At 48.4% G+C, this 13,557-nt stretch overlaps 1 long non-coding RNA gene across 1 annotated transcript in view; it reads left to right on the top strand.

Annotated features, from left to right (window-relative positions):
• Positions 1 to 361: 361 nt before the first annotated feature.
• Positions 362 to 13,557, top strand: part of LOC140551112 (uncharacterized) — an 18,301-nt gene continuing 5,105 nt past the window's right edge. Inside the window, exons 1-3 of the long non-coding RNA XR_011979233.1 lie at positions 362 to 945; positions 7,585 to 7,652; positions 8,300 to 8,380. This is a non-coding gene — a long non-coding RNA (uncharacterized lncRNA). The remainder of the gene's footprint in view (positions 946 to 7,584; positions 7,653 to 8,299; positions 8,381 to 13,557) is intronic.

The following is a 13,557-nucleotide window of genomic DNA, read 5'->3' as shown; positions in this document are numbered from 1 at the left end:
TCAGTCTCTCTCTTCAGTCTCTTCTTCTTTTCAGTATTTCTTTTTGCAGTCTCTCTGCTTTCAGTCTCCTTTCAGTCTCTCTTTTCAATATCTCTCCTTTCAGCTCTCTTTTATCAGCCTCTTTCCTTTCAGTCTCTTTCCCTCCACTCATCACTCTGAGCATGTGGGAGAGTGTGTGTATACATTAAAGATTAACCTGTGATTAAATGAGTTGTGAAGAGGTGAGGAGTAATTAATTTCACACACACACACACACACACACACACACACACTTGCATGTAAACATCTTATAAACTCTTCATTATGACAAAGGATTTGGGCCAGACTGGAGGGAATGTGGTGTGTGTGAGTGTGTGTGATACACTCTTCTCTAAGTGGAGCACACCAACACACACCTCCGCCCCCCTGTGTGAGAGAGTGTGTGTGATGGGAGTGGATGTTACTCCTCACTCTGGACTTACAGTGGACGAGGGAGGATACACACTGACTGTCTCTCTCTCTGTCTCTCTCTCTGTCTCTCTCTCTCTCTGTCTCTCTCTCTGTCTCTCTTTCTGTCTCTCTCTCTCTGTCTCTCTCTCTGTCTCTCTCTGTCTCTCTCTCTCTCCTGCACAGTTTCTCCTGCTGTACCTGTTGACCACTGACCTCAGCGCTGACACTGGTACTGATCTGTCCAGGAATGCGGCACTGACCTGATGTGGACCCTGGCTCTAACCTGGTCCTGGCCCTGGCCCTTACTGCAGTACTGATCCTGATGCTGCTCCTTAAGCTGACCCAGCACGAATTGTCACCCCACTAGTGACCTGTCCCTGACCCCTGTGCTGACCCCCGGAACTGACCTGGGCACTGACCTTGCTGTGTTCAGGGTAAATCTGGCTTTGGACTTTTATAAAACTGAACGGACCAGTTCTGCTGCTCATCATAGCGTCCAGCTGCTGCACTGACCAGGTGAGTACCGCCCACCTGTCCTGAGCTGTTATATACTAGAAATGCTAAATTCAAGATCCAGAAAGGGAATTTTTACAAAAGGGGTCTTTTGTAGGTGGTTCTTTTTAGAACCATTAAAAGGGTCTTATATAGCACTGGAAAAGTATCACCAGTACATTTTTTGACTATTTGACTATTTGACTATTTGATTGATTGTCCCTGTGTCTAATATATATATATATACAGTATGCATGCTGTCATGCAACAACCTCGTGTCTCTATCTGAGGAGACAGGAAAGCTGCTCTGATCTCTGAATGGAAGATGATGTGAAATAAGAATTAGAATAGAGAATTTCTACAGTGTTCAGCTGCAGGGTTCAAACCATATAGAAAACTAAACACAGACTAAACTGGAGATGCATGTTTTTCATTGGACAGCCGTGATATAAATATATAGTTAGATATACAAACAGGTGAATGGTGATCTGGAGAGTAAATTAATGAAGTGATCAAAGCTGATGAATTTAATCTGGATTAATAAACTCTTCTGGCGCTCACACCGCTGATAGTGTGGGAGTGCTGTTCCGGAGTTTAGCAGCTCAGCTGGAAAACACAAAACAGTTCATACTGTGTGTGTGTGTGTGTGTGTGTGTGTGTGTGTGTGTGTTATAACAGGCTGGAATATTTATATATATATAGATGTGGTCAGTGCCCTGCTGGTCTTTTCAGTCTGCGTGTATAATGTGGTGATGGATGTTGTGAATTACCTGATTAATAACTGGATGGAAGTATGGAGATGATGCTTCCTGTGGGACCGTCCCTGAGAGAGCCAGGGTTATCATTCAGAGAGCTTCTATAGACTGTCCTCTACACAGCTCCTATAAACTGTACTATACACTGTCTCTATAGACTGTCCTCTACATAACTATTATAGACTATCCTCTACATGTCCCCTACAGACTGTCTTCTACACCGCTCCTCTACACAGCCCCTAGACTGTGCTCTACATGGCCTCTATAGACTGTCCTCTACACAGCTTATACAGACTGTCCTCAACACAGCCCCTATAATCTGTCCTCTACACAGATTCAATAGACTGTCCTCTACGCAGCTCTTAAAGACTGTCCTCTACACAGCTCCTCTTGACTGTCCTCCTATATACTGTATATAATCTGTACCTTACTGATCAGATGGAGATGGTGGATGGGAACCTGGAAACAGGGCAGTGCTGGGAATGGGTAAATGCTAGAACACCCAGCGGACTGTTTGTTTGTTTGTTTTTTTGTTTGTTTGTTTGTGTTTGTTCTAATCTCTTGCTGCCCAGATAAACTGTTTTATGTGTGCTTTAATTCCTCAGGAGGTTTAAACTTTTGCACAGATGTAATTCCAAGTTGATTTGGATCATTTCTACCACACACATATCTATCTTCAGTGGCTAGGTCAGATACCAGCACACACACACACAGTTGCGCGGTCAGGTAGCTCCACTTAAGGAAAGTGGGGCGCCCCACATGCCCCGCCCACCGCAGCGCCGTACCCCACATATACACCGGCCTGCCGACTAAATATATCACACACACTCCACATAACCCACTTTTTCATCCACACACACACACACACACACATTTAAACCCTTGTAGGGACCCAAGCCCTATATCAGGGGTGGAACTCACTAACATACACTCAAAAAGGGTTCCACATAGAACTGAAAAGGGGTTCTTCAGCCCTAATCTTAGTGGAACCCTTTCTGGTTCCACATAGAACCATCTCGAAAGTGTTCTACAGAATTCCATGCCCACTGCACAAAGAGGGTTCTGTCTAGTACTGACCCAAAGGGGTTGCTAAGCAATTGCTGTTGTCTCACAGGTGGTTGCTATGCAGTCGCAAGATGGTTACCATGCTTTTCCAAGTGGTTGCAAGGCTGTTGCTAAGCTACACTACAATATATCTGCTAAATAGAGTGCGGTATTACTACACTATAACTGATGGTTGCTAGAGTGTTGTTTAATCACACACTCCTAATCAGACCACACATTCTGTAGCCTGACTGGGTGGGGCTAAAGTGCTGTAGCCTTAAGACTGTTCCTTAAAGGGTTTGAGGTACCTGTGTGTTCCTGCTGCACCATTTAAAGTGGAACTGTATAATTCTGGTCTGAATGCTCCGATTAGCTTCTGAAACTGGAGCTGCTAAAAGTCTCAGACCTAAACTAGAGCCGACACCACTGCCCCCTACTGGAGCTTACACTGTGTGTGTGTGTGTGTGTGTGTGTGTGTGTGTCAGAGCTCAGCAGGGACCATATCACATTAACACTCACTCAACCTGCCAGACACACACACACACACACACACATCTAGAGAGAGGAAGAGAACAGCTAAAGGGAGAGAGACTAAAGAAAGATGGTAGAAAGAGAGAGAGATGTGTGTGGTAGAGAGGGTGTTGGAGCGGAGTGTGTTGGGACGGAGTGTGTGTTGGTGTGGAGTGTGTGATGGTGCGTAGTGTGTTGGGGCGGAGTGTGTGTTGGTGCGGAGTGTGTGTTAGTGCGGAGTGTGTGTTGGTGTGGAGTGTGTTGGTGTGGAGTGTGTTGGGGCGGAGTGTGTGTTGGTGCGGAGTGTGTTGGGGTGGAATGTGTGTTGGTGCAGAGTGTGTGTTGGGGCGGAGTGTGTGTTTGAGCGGAGTGTGTTGGGATGGAGTGTGTTGGAGCGGATTGTGTTGGAGTGGAGTGTGTTGGAGCAGAGTGTGTTGGAGTGGAGTGTGTGTTGGTGCGGAGTGTGTGTTGATGCGGAGTGTGTGTGGGTGCGAAGTTGTGTTGGAGCAGAGTGTGTTGGAGTGGAGTGTGTGTTGGTGCAGAGTGTGTGTTGATGCGGAGTGTGTGGGTGCGAAGTTGTGTTGGAGCAGAGTGTGTTGAAGTGGAGTGTATGTTGGTGTGGAGTGTGTTGGAGGAGAGTGTGTTGGAGCGGAGTGTGTCTTGGTGTGGAGTGTGTGATGGTGTGGAGTGTGTGATGGTGCGTAGTGTGTTGGGGCGGAGTGTGTGTTGGTGCGGAGTGTGTGATGGTGTGTAGTGTGTGTTGGTGTGGAGTGTGTTGGGGTGGAGTGTGTGATGGTGTGGAGTGTGTTGGGGCGGAGTGTGTGTTGGTGCGAAGTGTGTATTGGTGCGGAGTTTGTGTTGGTGCGGAGTGTGTTGGAGTGGAGTGTGTGTTGGTGTGGAGTGTGTGATGGTGCGTAGTTTGTTGGGGTGGAGTGTGTGTTGGTGTGGAGTGTGTGATGATGTGGAGTGTGTGATGGTGCGTAGTGTGTTGGGGCGGAGTGTGTGTTGGTGTGGAGTGTGTGATGGTGCGTAGTTTGTTGGGGCGGAGTGTGTGTTGGTGCGGAGTGTGTGATGGTGTGGAGTGTGTGATGGTGCGTAGTGTGTTGGGGCGGAGTGTGTTGGGGCGGAGTGTTTGTTGGTGCGAAGTGTGTCATGGTGCGGAGTGTGTGTGATGGTGTAGAGTGTGTTGGGGCGGAGTGTCTGTTGGTGTGGAGTGTGTGTTGGTGTGGAGTGTGTGTTGGGGCAGAGTGTGTGTTGGTGTGGAGTGTGTCATGGTGCGGAGTGTGTGTTGGTGTGGAGTGTGTTGGGGCGGAGTGTGTGTTGGTGTGGAGTGTGTCATGGTGTGGAGTGTGTGTTGGTGTGGAGTGTGTTGGGGTGGAGTGTGTGGTGGTGCGTAGTGTGTGTTGGGGCGGAGTGTGTGTTGGAGTGGAGTGTGTTGGAGTGGAGTGTGTGGTAGTGCGGAGTGTGTTGGAGTGGAGTGTGTGGTGGTGCAGAGTGTGTGTGTGTGATGGTGCGGAGTGTGTTGGAGTGGAGTGTGTGGTGGTGTGGAGTGTGTCATGGTGTGGAGTGTGTGTTGGTGTGGAGTGTGTGTTGGGGCGGAGTGTGTGTTGGGGCGGAGTGTGTGTTGGTGTGGAGTGTGTGATGGTGCGGAGTGTGTTGGAGTGGAGTGTGTGTTGGTGTGGAGTGTGTGTTGGGGCGGAGTGTGTGTTGGTGTGGAGTGTGTGATGGTGCGGAGTGTGTGTGTGTGATGGTGCAGAGTGTGTTGGAGTGGTGTGTGTGGTGGTGTTAAGTGTGTCATGGTGTGGAGTGTGTGTTGGTGTGGAGTGTGTGTTGGGGCGGAGTGTGTTGGAGTGGAGTGTGTTGGAGTGGAGTGTGTGGTAGTGCGGAGTGTGTTGGAGTGGAGTGTGTGGTGGTGCAGTGTGTGTTGGTGCGGAGTGTGTGTTGGAGTGGAGTGTGTGTTGGTGCGGAGTGTGTTGGAGCGGAGTGTGTGTTGGTGCGGAGTGTGTGTTGGTGCGGAGTGTGTTGGAGTGGAGTGTGTTGGAGTGGAGTGTGTGGTAGTGCGGAGTGTGTTGGAGTGGAGTGTGTGGTGGTGCAGAGTGTGTTGGGGCGGATTGTGTGGTGGTGTGGAGTGTGTTGGAGTGGAGTGTGTGGTGATGGAGTGTGTGGTGGTGTGGAGTGTGTTGGAGTGGAGTGTGTGGTGGTGCAGAGTGTGTGTGTGTGATGGTGCGGAGTGTGTTGGAGCGGAGTGTGTGTTGGAGTGGAGTGTGTGGTGGTGCGTAGTGTGTTGGTGCGGAGTGTGTGTTGGAGTGGAGTGTGTTGGGGTGGAGTGTGTGTTGGTGCGGAGTGTGTGTTGGAGTGGAGTGTGTTGGGGTGGAGTGTGTTGGGGTGGAGTGTGTGGTGGTGCGTAGTGTGTTGGAGCGGAGTGTGTGTTGGAGTGGAGTGTGTTGGGGTGGAGTGTGTTGGAGCAGAGTGTGTGGTGGTGCGTAGTGTGTTGGTGCGGAGTGTGTTGGAGTGGAGTGTGTTGGAGTGCGGAGTGTGTTGGAGTGGAGTGTGTGGTGGTGCAGAGTGTGTGTGTGTGATGGTGCGGAGTGTGTTGGAGTGGAGTGTGTGTTGGAGTGGAGTGTGTTGGAGCGGAGTGTGTGTTGGTGCGGAGTGTGTGTTGGAGTGGAGTGTGTTGGGGTGGAGTGTGTGTTGGTGCGGAGTGTGTGTTGGAGTGGAGTGTGTTGGGGTGGAGTGTGTTGGGGTGGAGTGTGTGGTGGTGCGTAGTGTGTGTTGGTGCGGAGTGTGTTGGGGTGGAGTGTGTGGTAGTGCGGAGTGTGTTGGAGTGGAGTGTGTGGTGGTGCAGAGTGTGTTGGGGCGGATTGTGTGGTGGTGCGGAGTGTGTTGGAGTGGAGTGTGTGGTGGTGCAGAGTGTGTGTGTGTGATGGTGCGGAGTGTGTTGGAGTGGAGTGTGTGTTGGAGTGGAGTGTGTTGGAGCGGAGTGTGTGTTGGTGCGGAGTGTGTGTTGGAGTGGAGTGTGTTGGGGTGGAGTGTGTGGTGGTGCGGAGTGTGTGTTGGTGCGGAGTGTGTGTTGGAGTGGAGTGTGTTGGGGTGGAGTGTGTTGGAGCGGAGTGTGTGTTGGTGCGGAGTGTGTGTTGGAGTGGAGTGTGTTGGAGCGGAGTGTGTGTTGGTGCGGAGTGTGTGTTGGAGTGGAGTGTGTTGGAGCGGAGTGTGTGTTGGTGCGGAGTGTGTGTTGGTGCGGAGTGTGTGGTGGTGCGTAGTGTGTGATCTTGTTTGGGACACAGCAGACTTTCAGGGAGTCCAGAGGACACACAAGGGCGTGTGGACGGTGTGTGTGCTTGAATTCAGCTCCGCTGGGGGCTTTCAGGGCTGTTTAGGGTTCTGCTTCCGGGAGGTTCACGTCAGGACTTCGACTCCAGAACCTTCGGTCTGTTTATTCTGAGCCGTCCTGACTGGACTTTGGGTCGTCTTATAGCTCCATAACCCAGCTGAGCTTGTTCTTCCGGTCTGGAACTGAAGTGTAATGTGTAATTGGGATAGTGACTACACCGCTCCCTCCACACTGTACATCTATTAAATATAGAAACCACAGCCTGTTGCCGTGGAGACGCCGTTAATGATTAATTAAAGTCAATAATTCATGGCTTATTTACCTAAAGCTCGGCCTTCCATAACCCGCTATCTGCCGCTTCATTTGCATACGTTCTGAGTATGCAAATCAAGCAACTCATCGAAGATTTGCATAGTCTGAGAGTAATTAGCATTATTGGAAGTAATTCACCACACACACACACACACACACACACACACACAGACTGTGCCCAGAGGAGGTATTGTGAGACATAGGCTCTATATGAGCAGAATGTATAATTTATCTTGTAGGTCAGCAGAATCTACACACACACACACACACACACACACACTAGAAGCATTTAAATGCCCTGTCAGATTTGATCCCACATACATCCCACACACACACACACACACACACAAACACACATTTATATGCAGTGGTCTGAGTCAGGGCTGAGTTTCACAGATCTTCAGCTGTTTGACTTCCTCACTATTACACAGTGTCCTAAGCCCCCTCTGCAGGCTCCGCCCACTAATGAGTGAGTCCATAGCAACTGTTGCTCAGACAAGCTTTAAAGAACAGTTGTACAGTAGCGCCAGACCAGTATGAACCAGTATATGTTGAATATCTGAAGATACTGGATCACATTCACACCCTGCCCTGAACAACACGCTTCACACACACACACACACACACACTAATTAACAACAAGCAGTTTTTAAACTGATAAGATCATGAGTCTGACCCCTCAGTGACCCCTTCTGTTCTTCTGGCTCCCAGAACTGTCTGTCACAGCCTTTGCACAGCTCTCCCCCCACGGACTCCGACCCACTGTCCGGCCTGAGGAGGTAACCCAGCCTGTGCTTCATGTTTCTAACTGTGTGTGTGTGTGTGTGTGTGTGTGTGTGTGTGCTGTTTTATTCGTGCAGTTTTTAAATTGATTGTTGTTTTGATTGATGTTTTGGTGTGTGCAGTGTTTGATCTGGGTACCGTGAGGGGGTGGGGGGGTGCAATGTGTGTAACTGATCTGATGAACAGACAGCTGTTCTCTAATCATCCAGCTGTTCAGGAGTGTGTGATTTAGCAGTGCTGTGTTATTCACTCCGCTGTAATTATTAATCGGTTTATTGACTACCAAAAGGGACAGTGTGTGTAAGTTTGTGCACCCTGCTCGGGTGATGAAGATGTTCGGAGTGTTGATAAGTCAGACTGGAATTAGACTCTGTCTCTGTTTATTAAATTGATCAGACTGGAGGTGCTGTACTCTGTTCCCAGGCTGTTAATCAGTGGGTGTGTGTTAGAGTGCGCAGGAGTGTGTCTGGTGTCTGTGGAGGGAGCTCTTATTTACACTCTCATCAGCAGCTTCAGACTGACACACACACACACACACACACTACACACACTACACACTGCAGCTGTCAGATCACACCTTTCTTATATTTACTCAAATCTTCTCTCTCTCTCTCTCTCTCTCTCCCCTTGGGTGTGTGTGTAGGTGTGTGAGGATATGAGAGGGGGAGTAACACCATGCTGCTTCTGACATGCAGGAATGAGTGTGTGGCTGGCAGTAAACAAGGTAAGATCTCTCTGTGTTACTGTACTGTCTGTTCAGCACACACACACACACACACACACACACACACACACACACACACCACAAACACACCACAGAATTCCCCTAACCTTTCTTCCTCTGTGGCCCCCATGGTAAAAAAAAGTATTGCTGCAACATTAATATAATAATAATATTAATAATAATAACTGCTGCTGTGCTGACGATGCCAGTCTGATCTTAACCTGTAAGTGGTTAAATTTTAAAAACAAGGCAGTGGAAATGAGGAGTTAAGGTGGAATGGAAAGTTTGTTTAAGGTGGAACAGAAATCTGAGCTGCAGCAGAGCCGCCCAGGCAGTCGGAGCAGGGTGGATCCTGCAGCTCCACCTTCAGCTGCACTCTGCGGTGCTCACACTGTGGTGTGTGTGTGTGTTGGTGTACAACTGGTGCTTTGAGATTGATTGTGTGTGTGTGTGTGTGTGAAGTGAATGTGCTTCTGATAGCCTGCTGTTATTGATTATTGGATCTGTAAGCATCGCTATGCAAATATTGATCAAGCAATTAAAGGATTTGTTGAATCGGGCCTTCTGGCCTCCAGACGTGCCCACTTACCAGTGTGTGTGAGTGTGTGTGTGTGTGTGTTGTTTATTTACAATGGTAGGCTTTAGGCTGACAGATATTAGGGTGCGTGTGGTCACAGTGTTTTTTGGGTGGACAGGTGAGCTGCACACTATTGTGTGTGTGTGTGAATGTGTGTGTGTATGTGTGTGTGAGTGTGTCAGCAGCAGCTTCCCAAGCCCAGCAAAGTGAGATTAAACAGCACACACTCTGAGCATCACCCTGAGCTGAGTGTCTACACACACTGCCGCTAATCTCTCCCACACACACACCACTATGACGTTGTTGACTGTGACGTTTGAAGTCAAGAGACCCGTCCAGAAGGTTCAGAGAAGAGATCACTAAAGCTCTGCTTGTTCCTGGAGATCCGTCTGGAAAGCAGAGTTCACAAGTTCAGATTTAGAGGAGCACTGGCTGCACTACCTGGACGTGGCAGAAAGAGGAAGCCACCATTGACAGATTCCTGAAGAGGCAGGTGGTCAGAAACCTTCGAGTGACTGCAAAAGACCTGCAGCAGGATTTGGTTTGGTTTCAGTCTGCACAGTAAAGCCCATACCATCCGTGCCCAAAAACCTCTACTGACCCAAAAGCTCCAGACCAGTCGACTCCAATCTGCTCAGAACCAGATAAATAAGCTACAGAAGTGTGGAGAAAGCACTGTTCAATTAGTTGTATACAGATAGTTAAATTGCTCTTGTATTGGTTTATTGAGTGTGGATTACAGAGATTGAGTCATAGATGATTTATTATTCATTTATTATTCTCTGTCCACACTTGTCCTGTGTTGCACCTGTGTTTTGTATGCACTGTGTCTTTGTTGATCCATGGTCCTGGAGGAACGTGTCATAAACTGCATTCCTGCATATACACCTAAACACACACACACCTCCATCCATCAGCATCAACACACACACCTCATTCACGGCATTTAGCAGACGCTCTTATCCAGAGCGACATACAAGGTTATTCATATCACCTTAGCGACATATCAGGTTTGGCCAGTGTAGTGTTGGGAGTCTTGCCCAAGGACTCTTATTGGTGTAGCGCAGCACAGTCACCCAGATCGGGAATCGAACCCTGGTATCCCACATGGTGTTATAACTCAGTGGCAGGTAGTGGTGTTATCTGTTGCACCACACCAACCTCCATCCTTCAGCTCTAAAACCATATTCATATTAACAATAGTAATAATAATAATAGTGTTTTATGTGGGTCTTTCACTGTGTGTGTGTGTGTGTGTGTGTGTGTGTGTGTGTGTGTTTGTGTGTGTAAAGTCGTTTCCTGCAGCTCTGAAGCAGCTTTTTAATTAAAGCGCAGAATCAATCCAGCAGTGTTATGAAATGTAACTGAGCTGAGACAGATTAGAACACCCCCCCCCCCACGCACCCACACACACACACACACACACACACACACACACACCGCTTTGTGGCTCACAGTACAGCTACACTGCACTGTACACTCTCTCACAGCATCTGTTCTGGTGACTAGGCTAGTGTGGGAGTGCTGGCTTGGGTGTACTGGTGTAGGTGTACTGGTGGGGGTGTGCTGGTGGGGGTGTGCTGGTGTGGGAGTACTGGTGTAGGTGTGCTGGTAGGGTTGAACTGGTGTAAGTGATCTGGTGGGAATGTACTGGTGTAGGTGAGCTGGTGGGGGTGAACTGGTGTAGGTGAGCTGGTGGGGGTGAACTGGTGTAGGTGAGCTGGTGGAGTGAACTGGTGTAAGTGATCTGGTGGGAGTGTACTGGTGTAGGTAAGCTGGTGGGGGTGAACTGGTGTAGGTGAGCTGGTGGGAGTGTACTGGTGTAGGTGAGCTGGTAGGGTTGAACTGGTGTAGGTGAGCTGGTGGGAGTGTACTGGTGTAGGTGAGCTGGTAGGGTTGAACTGGTGTAGGTGAGCTGGTGGGAGTGTACTGGTGTAGGTGAGCTGGTGGGGGTGAACTGGTGTAAGTGATCTGGTGGGGGTGAACTGGTGTAGGTGAGCTGGTGGGGGTGAACTGGTGTAAGTGATCTGGTGGGAGTGTACTGGTGTAGGTGAGCTGGTGGGGGTGAACTGGTGTGGGAGTACTGGTGTAGGTGACCTGGTGGGGGTGAACTGGTGTAGGTGACCTGGTGGGGGTGAACTGGTGTAGGTGAGCTGGTGGGAGTGTACTGGTGTAGGTGACCTGGTGGGGGTGAACTGGTGTAGGTGAGCTGGTGGGGTGAACTGGTGTAGGTGAGCTGGTGTAGGTGAACTGGTGTAGGTGAGCTGGTGGGAGTGTACTGGTGTAGGTGACCTGGTGGGGGTGAACTGGTGTAGGTGAGCTGGTGGGAGTGTACTGGTGTAGGTGACCTGGTGGGGGTGAACTGGTGTAGGTGAGCTGGTGGGGTGAACTGGTGTAGGTGAGCTGGTGGGGTGAACTGGTGTGGGAGTACTGGTGTAGGTGTGCTGGTAGGGCTGAACTGGTGTAAGTGATCTGGTGGGAGTGTACTGGTGCAGGTGAGCTGGTGGGGGTGAACTGGTGTAGGTGACCTGGTGAGGGGGTGAACTGGTGTAGGTGAGCTGGTGGGGGTGAACTGGTGTGGGAGTACTGGTGTAGGTGAGCTGGTGGGGGTGAACTGGTGTAGGTGACCTGGTGGGGGTGAACTGGTGTAGGTGAGCTGGTGGGGGTGAACTGGTGTAGGTGAGCTGGTGGGGTGAACTGGTGTAGGTGACCTGGTGGGGATGAACTGGTGTAGGTGAGCTGGTGGGGTGAACTGGTGTGGGAGTACTGGTGTAGGTATGCTGTCAGCAGTAGGGGATGTTAACGTTGCTTAGTGGGTGGGAGAGCTTTGTTTTAGCTTAGAGAGAAACGTCCCAATGCCCAGATCTCTGAGGAGCAGGAGGGACTGGAGACGGGAGTCAGTGAAGACTGGAGACAGTGGAGACGGGAGTCAGTGGAGACAGGAGTCAGTGGAGACGGGAGTCAGTGGAGACAGGAGTCAGTGGAGACGGGAGTCAGTGGACACTGAAGACAGTGGAGACGGGAGTCAGTGGACACTGGAGACAGTGGAGACGGGAGTCAGTGGACACTGGAGACAGTGGAGACGGGAGTCAGTGGACACTGGAGGGAGTTCAGGCAGTTAAAACAAAATTCTGGATTTTTACTTTCTGGACCAGACTTTTCCATCTCTAATGATAAACACCTTCATCTTACACACACACACACACACACACACACACACACACTGCTCCTCAACAGTCTTAATCCAGACAGGTGAGCGTTCCAAAAATAACGGCGCTGGATGAGATGGCTGTGCTGTAGCGGCAGATTAGCGACTGCTAATCTGTTAAAGCTGTCAGTAAAACACATTTACAGTGATTACTGCCCGTCACACACACACCTACCAGAGATGTGTGTGTGAGCAGTCAGCAGTAGGGGATGTTAACGTTGCTTAGTGGGTGGGAGAGTGATGGAGGGTGGTGTAGGGATTGGTGGGTGGGGGTGGTTTTGGTGGTGTAGGGGTGGGTATATGACCCACAGATTGTAACACAGAGCAGTGAAGCCCCGCCCACATGCTCATCACTGTGTCTAGCTGTGGCTAATGGCGCTAGCAGACGACCCTTTCTACAGGCAGAGGAGAACCTCATCACCTGTAGGTTCCACCTCCCTCTCGCGGTCTGGACAAGATACATATTCTAAATGTAGACAAGATTTGTCTCTGACCGTCTCTGACCGTGGTAAAAGAAAAAACGACGCTGCTGATGATTCCAGGTGTAAACACTTACCTGACCCAGCCTCTCCACATTGAGTTCTGACTCACTGAACATAAAGACTGAACAATACTGAACATTTCTAATACTGAACATTTCTAACACTGAACATTTCTAATACTGAATAATACTGAACATTTCTAATACTGAACAATACTGAACATTTCTAATACTGAACAATACTGAACATTTCTAATACTGAACAATACTGAACATTTCTAATACTGAATAATACTGAACATTTCTAATACTGAACATTTCTAATACTGAATAATACTGAACATTTCTAATACTGAACATTTCTAACACTGAACATTTCTAATACTGAATAATACTGAACATTTCTAATACTGAACAATACTGAACATTTCTAATACTGAACAATACTGAACATTTCTAATACTGAATAATACTGAACATTTCTAATACTGAACATTTCTAATACTGAATAATACTGAACATTTCAAATACTGAACAATACTGAACATTTCTAATACTGAATAATACTGAACATTTCTAATACTGAACATTTCTAATACTGAATAATACTGAACATTTCAAATACTGAACAATACTGAACATTTCTAATACTGAATAATACTGAACATTTCTAATACTGAACATTTCTAATACTGAATAATACTGAACATTTCAAATACTGAACAATACTGAACATTTCTAATACTGAATAATAATGAACATTTCTAATGCTGAACAATACTGAACATTTCTAATACTGAACAATACTGAACATTTCTAATACTGAACAATACTGAACATTTCTAATACTGAACAATACTGAACATTTCTAATACTGAATAATACTGAACATTTCTAATACTGAACATTTC

The sequence above is a fragment of the Salminus brasiliensis genome, chromosome 3 (genome assembly GCF_030463535.1).
Source record: "Salminus brasiliensis chromosome 3, fSalBra1.hap2, whole genome shotgun sequence".
Classification (NCBI taxonomy): Eukaryota; Metazoa; Chordata; class Actinopteri; order Characiformes; family Bryconidae; genus Salminus; species Salminus brasiliensis.
Note: the sequence above shows the minus strand (reverse complement) of the source record. Positions and strands in the feature narration are given on the sequence as shown.